The following is a 13,939-nucleotide window of genomic DNA, read 5'->3' on the forward strand; positions in this document are numbered from 1 at the left end:
CACTTTCCAGCCGCGACTTTTCCATACCGCAGATCCCCTTACGTCAATTGCGTATCCTATCTTTTCAATGGGATCTTTCTAACGCCGGTATTTTGAGTCGTGTCTGAAGTGAGCGTTAGAAATCTAACGACAAAACTCCAGCCGCAGAAAAAAGTCAGTAGTTAAGAGCTTTCTGGGCTAACGCCGGTTTATAAAGCTCTTAACTACTGTGATCTAAAGTACACTAACACCCATAAACTACCTATGTACCCCTAAACCAAGGTCCCCCCACATCGCCGCCACTCGATTAATTTTTTTTAACCCCTAATCTGCCGACAGCCACCTAAGTTATACTTATGTACCCCTAATCTGCTGCCCCTAACACTGCCGACCCCTATATTATATTTATTAACCCCTAACCTGCCCCCCACAACGTCGCCGCTAGCTACCTACAATAATTAACCCCTAATCTGCCGACCGCAAAGCGCCGCCACCTACGTTATCCTTATGTACCCCTAATCTGCTGCCCCTAACACCGCCGACCCCTATATTATATTTATTAACCCCTAATCTGCCCCCCTCAACGTTGCCTCCACCTGCCTACACTTATTAACCCCTAATCTGCCGAGCGGACCGCACCGCTACTATAATAAAGTTATTAACCCCTAATCCGCCTCACTTCCGCCTCAATAACCCTATAATAAATAGTATTAACCCATAATCTGCCCTCCCTAACATCGCTGACACCTAACTTCAATTATTAACCCCTAATCTGCCGACCGAATCTCGCCACTACTGTAATAAATGGACTAACCCCTAAAGCTAAGTCTAACCCTAACACTAACACACCCCGAAATTAAATATAATTTAAATCTAACTAAATAAATTAACTCTTATTAAATAAATTATTCCTATTTAAAGCTAAATACTTACCTGTAAAATAAACCCTAATATAGCTACAATATAAATTATAATTATATTATAGCTATTTTAGGATTTATATTTATTTTACAGGTAACTTTGTATTTATTTTAACCAGGTACAATAGCTATTAAATAGTTAAGAACTATTTAATAGCTAAAATAGTTAAAATAATTACAAAATTACCTGTAAAATAAATCCTAACCTAAGTTACAATTAAACCTAACACTACACTATCAATAAATTAATTAAATAAACTACCTACAATTATCTACAATTAAACCTAACACTACACTATCAATAAATAAATTAAATACAATTCCTACAAATAAATACAATTAAATAAACTAACTAAAGTACAAAAAATAAAAAAGAACTGTTACAAAAAATAAAAAAATATTTACAAACATTAGAAAAAAAATTACAACAATTTTAAACTAATTACACCTACTCTAAGCCCCCTAATAAAATAACAAAGACCCCCAAAATAAAAAAATGCCCTACCCTAATCTAAATTACAAAAGTTCAAAGCTCTTTTACCTTACCAGCCCTTAAAAGGACCTTTTGTGGGGCATGCCCCAAAGAATTCAGCTCTTTTGCCTGTAAAAAAAAACATACAATACCCCCCCCAACATTACAACCCACCACCCACATACCCCTAATCTAACCCAAACCCCCTTAAATAAACCTAACACTAAGCCCCTGAAGATCTTCCTACCTTGTCTTCACCATGCCAGGTATCACCGATCGTTCCAGGCTCCGAAATCTTCATCCAAGCCCAAGCGGGGGCTAGACATCCATCATCCGACGGCTGAAGAGGTCCAGAAGAGGCTCCAAAGTCTTCATCCTATCCGGGAAGAAGAGGCGATCCGGACCGGCAACCATCTTGATCCAAGCGGCATCTATCTTCATCCGATGACGACCGGCTCCATCTTGAAGACCTCCACCGCGGACCCATCTTCTTCTCCCGACGTCTACTCGCCGAATGACGGTTCCTTTAAATGATGTCATCCAAGATGGCGTCCGTCGAATTCCGATTGGCTGATAGGATTCTATCAGCCAATCGGAATTAAGGTAGGAAAATTCTGATTGGCTGATGGAATCAGCCAATCAGAATCAAGTTCAATCCGATTGGCTGATCCGATCAGCCAATCAGATTGAGCTCGCATTCTATTGGCTGTTCCGATCAAAAAAGCACGCGTAGCTAACGCACCCCTTTGGCCGCAGAACTCTAAATCTAGGCGTAAGATAGCTACAATGTAATTAATAATAGCTATTGTAGCTATTTTAGGATTTATATTTATTTTACAGGTAGCTTTGTATTTATTTTAGCTAGTTAGAATAGTTATTAAATAGTTATTAACTATTTAATAACTACCTAGCTAAAAGAAATACAAAATTACCTGTAAAATAAATCCTAACCTAAGTTACAATTAAACCTAACACTACACTATCATTACATTAATTAAATAAATTAACTACAAATAACTACAATTAAATACAATTACATAAACTAACTAAAGTACAAAAAATAAAAAAAAGCTGTTACAAAAAATAAAAAAAATAAGTTACAAACATTTAAAAAATATTACAACAATTTTAAGCTAATTACACCTAATCTAAGTCCCCTAATAAAATAACAAAGCCCCCCAAAATAAAAAAAATTCCCTACCCTATTCTACATTAAAAAAGTTCAAAGCTCTTTTACCTTAACAGCCCTTAAAAGGGCCTTTTGTGGGGCATGCCCCAAAGAAAACTGCTCTTCAGCCAATCAGATTGAGCTTGCATTCTATTGGCTGATCGGAACAGGTCAGTATTTAGTTTTAAATAGAAATAATTTATTAAAGTATAGTGTAGTGTTAGGTGTAATTGTAACTTAGGTTAGGATTTATTTTACAGTTAAATTTCAGTTTATTTTAGCTAGGTAAGCTATTAAATAGTTAATAACTATTTAATAGCTATTGTACCTAGTTAAAATAAATTGAAATTTGCATGTAAAATAAAAATAAATCCTAGAATAGCTACAATATAGTTATTATTTATATTGTAGCTATATTAGGGTTTATTTTAAAGGTAAGTATTTAGTTTTAAATAGGATTAATTTAGTTAATAATAGAAATATTATTTAGATTTATTTAATTAATATTTAAGTTAGGGGGGTGTTAGGGTTAGGGTTAGACTTAGGTTTAGGGGTTAATAAATTTTTTTACAGTGGCGGCGGTGTAGGGGGGGCAGGATAGGGGTTAATAAATGTATTATAGGTGTGGGGGGGCAGATTAGGGGTTAATAAGTTTAATATAGGTGGCGGCGGGGTCCGGGAGCGGCGGTTTAGGGGTTAAACTATTTATTTAGTTGCGGCGAGGTCCGGGATCGGCAGGATAGGGGTTAATAACTTTAGAGGGCGGCGGTATAGGGGGGGGCAGTATAGGGATTACTAGGTATAATGTAGGTTGCGGCGGTGTCCGGGAGCGGCGGTTTAGGGGTTAATACATTTATTATAGTTGCGGCGGTGTCCGGGAGCGGCGGTTTAGGGGTTAATACATTTATTATAGTTGCGGCGTGGTCAGGGAGCAGCGGTTTAGGGGTTAATATGTATAGAGTAGCTTGCGGTGGGCTCCGGGAGCGGCAGTTTAGGGGTTAATCAGTTTATTATAGCTTGCGGTGGGCTCCGGGAGCGATGGTTTAGGGGGTAATAACTTTATTTAGTTGCGGCAGTGTAGGGGGGACAGACAGGGGTGTTTAGACTCGGGGTACATGTTAGGGTGTTAGGTGCAGACAGCTCCCATAGGAATCAATGGGATGTCTGGCAGCAGCGAACTTGTACTTTCGCTATGGTCAGACTCCCATTGATTCCTATGGGATCCACCGCCTCCAGGGCGGCAGATTGAAAACCAGGTACGCTGGGCCGGAAAAGTGCCGAGCGTACCTGCTAGCAAAAGTAGTCGGATTGTGCCGCACTTGTGTGCGGAACATCTGGAGTGACGTAAGAATTGATCTGTGTCGGACTGAGTCCGGCGGATCGAAGCTTACGTCACTAAATTCTACTTTTGCTGGTCTCTAGCCTTTGATAACTAAGGCGAATCAGCCTCGCCACAAATATGCTGCGGAATTCCAGCGTATTTGAGGTTGACGGCTTGATAACTACCCCCCATAGACTCAGTACAAAACACCCACAACTTGATAGATGATAATTAGCTCCCAAGATGATTTAGGTAGATACTGCAGTGCTCTAGTCTGTTCTTGATATATAGTTTGAATTTCAGTTTAATCAGTTTTTATATTACAGTTTATCCAGTTTTCCCCATTCCTTTATTTGTTTTTGACTATCACAAAAATTATTCTCTCCCATGGAGATTCTCTAAAATATGAAAATATGTATGATTGATACTAGGAGATGAATATAACTTACAGACTGAGATACTATCAACAGAGACTCAACAACACTGAAGATAGTTTGATACTGTTTATACCAGCATCCAAATTTATGTACCATGTTTGATATAACTTGTCAATAATGCTGTTTCAATAAAAAAATATTTGAACATAAATATATATTTAGCATATTTTGATTTAAAATTACTGTTAGGTATTGAAGGTACATTGTAATGTAAAATAAAATCAAATTGGTCTTATTTACCTTGTGTTTAATTGCCGCAATTCTGTTCTAGATGAAGCTATAGCCATTGATTGGATAATACACATGTATATGCGATTGTGATTGGCTCACCAGCTGTATCCTCTTTGAAGGGTTAAAGCATGTTTTGCTAATAAACTGAACATGGCTAGCTGTGCTTACTCCAAAAGCAAGTCTGGATTGGCTCTTTCAGCTAAGGCTAGGTGTAGGTGGAGTTTAGCCAGTAAAAAACAAATGCAGCAAACAAGATGTTAATGCATAAAAACATTACTTACTTTCACTTGATTTGTAAATTAGCACAAGGCTGCAGACTAAGCATGTGATCATACATTTTTTTCCTTTTTTACAAAATATTTGTTTTGTTAAAAATAAAATAGTTTTAGTTCATTTTTGTTCATGGTCATATTCGTTTCAAACAAATTTAAAGCTGTAAATCAATTAGCTTTAGTTTTGTCATTCTATGTAATGATGAAAAAGAAAATATGGCTTTTATTGAGTTGTGCAGTGTTAGGCCTAGATTTGGAGTTTGGCGTTAGCCGTGAAAACCAGCGTTAGAGGCTCCTAACGCTGGTTTTAGGCTAACTCCGGTATTTGGAGTCACTCAAAATAGGGTCTAACGCTCACTTTTCAGCCGCGACTTTTCCATACCGCAGATCCCCTTACGTAAATTGCGTATCCTATCTTTTCAATGGGATCTTTCTAACTCCGGTATTTAGAGTCGTGGCTGAAGTGAGCGTTAGAATTCTAACGACAAAACTCCAGCCGCAGAAAAAAGTCAGTAATTAAGAGCTTTCTGGGCTAACGCCGGTTTATAAAGCTCTTAACTACTGTACTCTAAAGTACACTAACACCCATAAACTACCTATGTACTCCTAAACTGAGGCCCCCCCACATCGCCGCCACTCGATTACATTTTTTAACCCCTAATCTGCCAACCGCCACCTACGTTATACTTATGTACCCCTAATCTGCTGCCCCTAACACCGCCGACCCCTGTATTATATTTATTAACCCCTAATCTGCCCCCCACAACGTCGCCTCCACCTGCCTACACTTATTAACCAATAATCTGCCGAGCGGACCGCACCGCTACTATTATAAAGTTATTAACCCCTAATCCTCATCACTAACCCTATAATAAATAGTATTAACCCCTAATCTGCCCACCCTAACATCGCCGACACCTAACTTCAAACATTAACCCCTAATCTGCCGACCGGAGCTCACCGCTACTATAATAAATGTATAAACCCCTAAAACTAAGTCTAACCCTAACACTAACACCCCCCTAAGTTAAATATAATTTTTATCTAACGAAATTAATTAACTCTTATTAAATAAATTATTCCTATTTAAAGCTAAATACTTACCTGTAAAATAAATCCTAATATAGCTACAATATAAATTATAATTACCTTGTAGCTATTTTAGGATTAATATTTATTTTACAGGCAACTTTGTAATTATTTTAACCAGGTACAATAGCTATTAAATAGTTAAGAACTATTTAATAGTTACCTAGTTAAAATAACAAAATTACCTGTAAAATAAATCCTAACCTAAGTTACAATTAAACCTAACACTATACTATCATTAAATTAATTAAATAAAATACCTACAATTACCTACAATTAAACCTAACACTACACTATCAATAAATAAATTAAATACAATTCCTACAAATAACTACAATGAAATAAACTAACTAAAGTACAAAAAATAAAAAAGAACTAAGTTACAAAAAATAAAAAAATATTTACAAACATAAGAAAAATATTACAACAATTTTAAACTAATTACACCTACTCTAAGCCCCCTAATAAAATAACAAAGACCCCCAAAATAACAAAATGCCCTACCCTATTCTAAATTACTACATTTCAAAGCTCTTTTACCTTACCAGCCCTGAACAGGGCCCTTTGCGGGGCATGCCCCAAGAAATTCAGCTCTTTTGCCTGTAAAAAAAAACATACAATACCCCCCCCAACATTACAACCCACCACCCACATACACCTAATCTAACCCAAACCCCCCTTAAATAAACCTAACACTAAGCCCCTGAAGATCTTCCTACCTTGTCTTCACCCTACCAGGTTCACCGATCCGTCCTGAAGAGCTCCTCCGATGTCCTGATCCAAGCCCAAGCGGGGGGCTGAAGAGGTCCATGATCCGGCTGAAGTCTTCATCCAAGCGGGAGCTGAAGAGGTCCATGATCCGGATGAAGTCTTCTATCAACGGCATCTTCAATCTTCTTTCTTCCGGATCCATCTTGCAGACCTCCAACGCGGAACATCCTCTTCTCCCGACGCCTACTAGCCGAATGACGGTTCCTTTAAGGGACGTCATCCAAGATGGCATCCCTCGAATTCCGATTGGCTGATAGGATTCTATCAGCCAATCGGAATTAAGGTAGGAATATTCAGATTGGCTGATGGAATCAGTCAATCAGAATCAAGATCAATCCGATTGGCTGATCCAATCAGCCAATCAGATTGAGCTCGCATTCTATTGGCTGATCGGAACAGCCAATAGAATGCAAGCTCAATCTGATTGGCCGATCGAATCAGCCAATCGGATTGAACTTGATTCTGATTGGCTGAATCCTATCAGCCAATCGGAATTCGAGGGACGCCATCTTGGATGACGTCCCTTAAAGGAACCGTCATTCGGCTAGTAGGCGTCGGGAGAAGAGGATGTTCCGCGTCGGAGGTCTGCAAGATGGATCCGGAAGAAAGAAGATTGAAGATGCCGTTGATAGAAGACTTCATCCGGATCATGGACCTCTTCAGCTCCCGCTTGGATGAAGACTTCAGCCGGATCATGGACCTCTTCAGCCCCCCGCTTGGGCTTGGATCAGGACATCGGAGGAGCTCTTCAGGACGGATCGGTGAACCTGGTAGGGTGAAGACAAGGTAGGAAGATCTTCAGGGGCTTAGTGTTAGGTTTATTTAAGGGGGGTTTGGGTTAGATTAGGGGTATGTGGGTGGTGGGTTGTAATGTTGGGGGGGTATTGTATGTTTTTTTTTACAGGCAAAAGAGCTGAATTTCTTGGGGCATGCCCCGCAAAGGGCCCTGTTCAGGGCTGGTAAGGTAAAAGAGCTTTGAAATGTAGTAATTTAGAATAGGGTAGGGCATTTTGTTATTTTGGGGGTCTTTGTTATTTTATTAGGGGGCTTAGAGTAGGTGTAATTAGTTTAAAATTGTTGTAATATTTTTCTTATGTTTGTAAATATTTTTTTATTTTTTGTAACTTAGTTCTTTTTTATTTTTTGTACTTTAGTTAGTTTATTTCATTGTAGTTATTTGTAGGAATTGTATTTAATTTATTTATTGATAGTGTAGTGTTAGGTTTAATTGTAGGTAATTGTAGGTATTTTATTTAATTAATTTAATGATAGTATAGTGTTAGGTTTAATTGTAACTTAGGTTAGGATTTATTTTACAGGTAATTTTGTTATTATTTTAACTAGGTAACTATTAAATAGTTCTTAACTATTTAAAAGCTATTGTACCTGGTTAAAATAATTACAAAGTTGCCTGTAAAATAAATATTAATCCTAAAATAGCTATAATATAATTATAATTTATATTGTAGCTATATTAGGATTTATTTTACAGGTAAGTATTTAGCTTTAAATAGGAATAATTTATTTAATAAGAGCTAATTAATTTCGTTAGATAAAAATTATATTTAACTTAGGGGGGTGTTAGTGTTAGGGTTAGACTTAGCTTTAGGGGTTAATACATTTATTATAGTAGCGGTGAGCTCCGGTCGGCAGATTAGGGGTTAATAAGTGTAGTTAGGTGGAGGCGAAGTTGTGGGGGGCAGATTAGGGGTTAATAAATATAATATAGGGGTCGGCGGTGTTAGGGGCAGCAGATTAGGGGTACATAAGGATAATGTAAGTAGCGGCGGTTTACGGAGCGGCAGATTAGGGGTTAAAAATAATATGCAGGGGTCAGCGATAGCGGGGGTGGCAGATTAGGGGTTAATAAGTGTAAGGCTAGGGGTGTTTAGACTCGGGGTACATGTTAGAGTGTTAGGTGCAGACGTAGGAAGTGTTTCCCCATAGCAAACAATGGGGCTGCGTTAAGAGCTGAACGCGGCTTTTTTGCAGGTGTTAGGTTTTTTTTCAGCTCAAACAGCCCCATTGCTTCCTATGGGGGAATCGTGCACGAGCACGTTTTTGAGGCTGGCCGCTTGCGTAAGCAACTCTGGTATCGAGAGTTGAAGCTGCGTTAAAAATGCTCTACGCTCCTTTTTTGGAGCCTAACGCAGCCTTTTTGTGGACTCTCAATACCAGAGTTATTTTTATGGTGCGGCCAGAAAAAAGCCAGCGTTAGCTACGCGGGTCGTTACCGACAAAACTCCAAATCTAGGCCTATGTTCCTTAATCTGGATAGATACAGAGAATGAGGAAAACAGCGCTCAAAAAGCTAAAACCTATAAAATAGAGTGATTTTTCTCTAAATTGATATTCTAGAGTGCATCAAATGTCTTTAAATAAAATCATAGAAATTACGATGTATGAATGTAGTCTGTTTAATGAGATATCACAAATGTCATAAATGTTAAAAGGTACTATAGATAAAACAAAAATGTTACAAAGCACTATACTTAAAACAAAAGTTACTAGGTTGGCCAACCTCAGGGTCAAAGATAGCTATTATAAGATGAATATGTCATTAAAAGAGCTGAATATTAGTATTCCTTAAAAAAGCACAATTCAAGTTTGCATAAAAGTCAATGTGAATGTTTCCCTGTGTTTATTATCAGTACACTGGTGATTGTACAGGAATTCAAGGCTATATAAGTTGTGGCTGTCTGATATCTGTTATCCTAAATAGTGCCTAGGTGTTTAGGCTAAATAAGATTTCCCAGTGTGTAGCCAAAGGTCTTACTTGTAGTCCAAATTGTGGGGGTGTAATGTAACACCTATATGCAACTAAAAAACATTGATAGAGATAGAGAAGATTATTCAACCAATTAGAAAAATCCAAATGAAGAAAGATACATCAGTCATAAGTGGAGCTATAATAAAAAAGAACCAAAATCAGTTGCAAAGGAAAATAAAGAAAATGTAAGTGCAGGGCCCTGATCAGCCTGGAGCGTCTTAAGGGTTAAGGTTGCAGGGAGGAGGAGTGTGTGTGGAGCTGTAGGTTAGATTGCAACAGTGTTGCAGATCTAAGGGAGGGGTTTTACGCACAGATAAGAAGGGGATTCTGGGAGTTTGAGGCCCTCTTTCTGTCAGGAACATCTGGAATCTTCTCCCACCCACCCAGCCCCCTTTTGTCTCCCGCGGCAATTAGGTAATTGTAAATAGTTAGGTTTAGTCTCCCTGGGGCCGGACAGGGTTAGTCAACCTATCGTCTTTGGGTAAGGCCAGGGCGTTTAATGATTTTTTTTCTGCTCCCCCCAGTGTCGTCTTGGTGTTCGCCTGGACGGGCTGAGGGTCCCATAAGGTTCGAGCGTTGTTACACCCTAAAGGCGGGCGGTAGCATCCCGGGCGGCAGATAGAAAGCGGGGAGGAGTGACGGCCATTGCAGGGGGTGTGACGTACCCAGGCGCGTTTAGGATGTAAGTTAGTTGCCGCACCCGCACAACATTGAACCTTTAACTCCCTTAAGAGAACAAGAGGGAAAACAATGATAAACATAACAAAAATAAAATACAGATGCATACAATTACCTCCCATAATCACCAATCCGATTCCAACAGAGATAAAGATAACTATGAAGATACACATAACTATGAGGAAGGTAGGTTCAGACCAGCTTGGCAAAAAGTTGATTACCACGCAAGGAACAATAAGAGTAATTTGGAAAACAGATAATCTTCACAGAACCAAAATCAAAAGAGAGATTGGTATAATAGGTCCCAAAAATGGACTAAACCCACATACCCTCTTTTACAAAATAGGTTTTCAACGTTTAACAAACCCTCCCATGTCTCTCACATAACGAGACTAGAATAGAGAACACATATCTCACCCCCACGTAGGAACCCTAGAGACCTTTCAAAAGTGCCCCTATCCAGTGAAGAACATTTTTTAGAACAAGGCCAGGATCCGCAAAACCACAGAAGAAAAAGAAGACACTCAGAATGAGGGGATGTAGAGGAGAAAGAAGGAGGAATACACTTGTATATAAATTTACATACAAATCACTCCATTTTATAGGTTTTAGCTTTTCGAGCGCTGTTTTCCTCATTCTCTGCATCTATTCAAATTGTTTGTAGTTGTTGAGAGACAACTAGAGCAAACAGCTTACCTATTTTTGCAGCGCAAATCATTTTTTCCTCTACAGTTCCTTAATCTGCGAGGACTATACCTAGTTCTTCTGCCACTACCAGGTAGACAGCTGCCAGCTAACATCATAGAGCGCTGTCGTAAGTTCACTGGACAGTCCACCACAGTGTGAAGCCATTGCCAATGACTTTCTATTTCGGTTACAAATAAATAAATAAAAACATAAATAAAAACAAAAAATACAGAGCACATACACACACTCATTACCTTCCATACCATACATATCTGTCAGTTAAATTAGTGCAATGTGCTGCTGTTACTCATTAGTGATGTCGCAAACAGTTCGACGGAGAACAGTTCCCGGCGATCTTAGCTTGTTCGCGTTCGCCGCGGCGGGCGAACATATGCGATATTATACCCGCCCCCTATTCGTCATCATTGAGGAAACTTTGACCCTGTATCTCATAGTCTGCAGACACATTTGATCCAATCAGCAGCAGACACTCCCTCCCAGACCCTCCCAGCTCCTGGGCAGCCGCCATTTTAGATTCATTATGATCCTGCATTCTTAGTGAGAGGAGGGTTAGTGCTGCTGCTGGTGATTTTATAGGGAAATTGATAGCTAGGCTAGTGTATTCGGTGTCCACTACAGTCCTGAAGGACTCATCTAATCTCTGCCTTTTTAGGGCTAGAACTTCAGCCCAAAAAGCCCTTTTTAGGGCTAGAACTTCAGCCCAAAAAGCCCTTTTTAGGGCTAGAACTTCAGTCTTTTTTTTTTTTTTAATCTAATTGCATTCGTCTGCCTATCAGCCTGTGTGTGAGGCTCACAGCATATATTGTGATTAATTGCTCTGTGCCACCACTGATATCTGGTGTAACATTAGTGTAAATTTATAAAAAAAATTTTTTACATCAGTTTGCTAGTGTAATCTAATTTCATTTTCCATCAGGCCTGTGTGTCAGGCCCACAGCATATACTGTGATTAATTGCTCTGTGCCACCACTCCTATCTGGTGTAACATTGGTGTAAATTTAAAAACAAAAATTTTTACATCAGTTTGCTAGTGTAATCTAATTTAATTTTCCATCAGGCCTGTGTGTCAGGCACACAGCATATACTGTGATTAATTGCTCTGTGCCACCACTGATATCTGGTGTAACATTAGTGTAAATTTTTAAAGAAAAACTTTTACATCAGTTTGCTAGTGTAATCTAATTTCATTTTCCATCAGGCCTGTGTGTCAGGCACACAGCATATACTGTGGTTAATTGCTCTGTGCCAAAACTCATATCTGGTGTAACATTAGTGTAAATTTAAAAAAAAAAAACTTTTACATCAGTTTGCTAGTGTAATCTAATTTCATTTTCCATCAGGCCTGTGTGTCAGGCCCACAGCATATACTGTGATTAATTGCTCTGTGCCACCACTCCTATCTGGTGTAACATTAGTGTAAATTTAAAAAAAAAAAACGTTTACATCAGTTTGCTAGTGTAATCTAATTTCATTTTCCATCAGGCCTGTGTGTCAGGCCCACAGCATATACTGTGATTAATTGCTCTGTGCCACCACTCCTATCTGGTGTAACATTAGTGTAAATTAAAAAAAAAAACTTTGCATCAGTTTGCTACTGTAATCTAATTTCATTTTCCATCAGGCCTGTGTGTCAGGCTCACAGCATATACTGTGCCTAATTGCTCTGTTTTCCACCACTCATATCTGGTGTAACATTAGTGTAAATTTTTTTTATAAAAAACTTTTACATCAGTCTGCTAGTGTATTCTAATTGCAGTTGCCAGGCCAGCCTGCCACTGCTAGCCTCAGTGCCACCACTAATATCTGGTGTAACATTAGTGTAAATTTTTTTTAATTTTTTTTTTTACATCAGTGTGCTAGTGTTATTTAATTTTAGTTGCCAGGCCAGCCTGCCACTAGTGCCAGCCTGTGTGCCAGGCCCACAGCATATACTGTGATTAATTGCTCTGTGCCACCACTCATATCTGGTGTAACATTAGGGTAAATTTAAAAAAAAAAAAAACTTTTACATCAGTTTGCTACTGCAATCTAATTTAATTTTCCATCAGGCCTGTGTGTCAGGCTCACAACATATACTGTGCCTAATTGCTCTGTTTTCCACCACTCATATCTGGTGTAACATTAGTGTAAATTTTTTTATAAAATACTTTTACATCAGTCTGCTAGTGTATTCTAATTGCAGTTGCCAGGCCAGCCTGCTACTGCCAGCCTCAGTGCCACCACTCATATCTGGTGTAACATTAGTGTAAATTTTTTAAAAATTTTTTTTTACATCAGTCTGCTAGTGTTATTTAATTTTAGTTGCCAGGCCAGCCTGCCACTAGTGCCAGCCTGTGTGTCAGGCTCCCAGCATATACTGTGCCTACTTTCATCCTCAGTGCCACCACTCATATCTGTTGTAACATTAGTGTAACTTTTAAAAAAAACCAAAAACTTTTCCATCAGTCTGCTAGTGTTATTTTATTTTAGTTGCCAGGCCAGCCTGCCACTAGTGCCAGCCTGTGTGTCAGGCTCCCAGCATATACTGTGCCTACTTCCATCCTCAGTTCCACCACTTCTATCTGTTGTAACATTAGTGTAATTTTTTTTAAAAAAAACGTTTACATCAGTCTGCTAGTGTTATTTAATTGCAGTTGCCAGGCCAGCCTGCCACTAGTGCCAGCCTGTGTGTCAGGCTCCCAGCATATACTGTGCCTACTTCCATCCTCAGTGCCACCACTCCTATCTGTTGTAACATTAGTGTAAATTTAAAAAAAAAAAAACATTTTACTTCAGTCTGCTAGTGTTATTTAATTGCAGTTGCCTGCCTGCCAGCGTGTGTGCCAGGCCTACTTTCCAACTAGTGCCACCAATCATATTTGTTATAACAGTAGTGTAAATATTTAAAAAAAAAAACTTTTTTGACTGTGAAACATCAGTCTGTTACTGTAATGTAATTGAAGTTGCCTGCCAGCGTGTGTGCCAGGCCCACTTGCCAAGTTAGTGGCACCACTCATATTTGTTGTAACAGTAGTGTAAATATTTAAAATAAAAACTTTTTTGACTGTGAAACAAACATCAGTCTGCTAGTGCAATCGAATTGCAGTTTCCTGCCTGCCTGCCTGCCAGCCAGCGTGTGTGCCA

This window comes from Bombina bombina, chromosome 4 (assembly GCF_027579735.1).
Source record: "Bombina bombina isolate aBomBom1 chromosome 4, aBomBom1.pri, whole genome shotgun sequence".
Classification (NCBI taxonomy): Eukaryota; Metazoa; Chordata; class Amphibia; order Anura; family Bombinatoridae; genus Bombina; species Bombina bombina.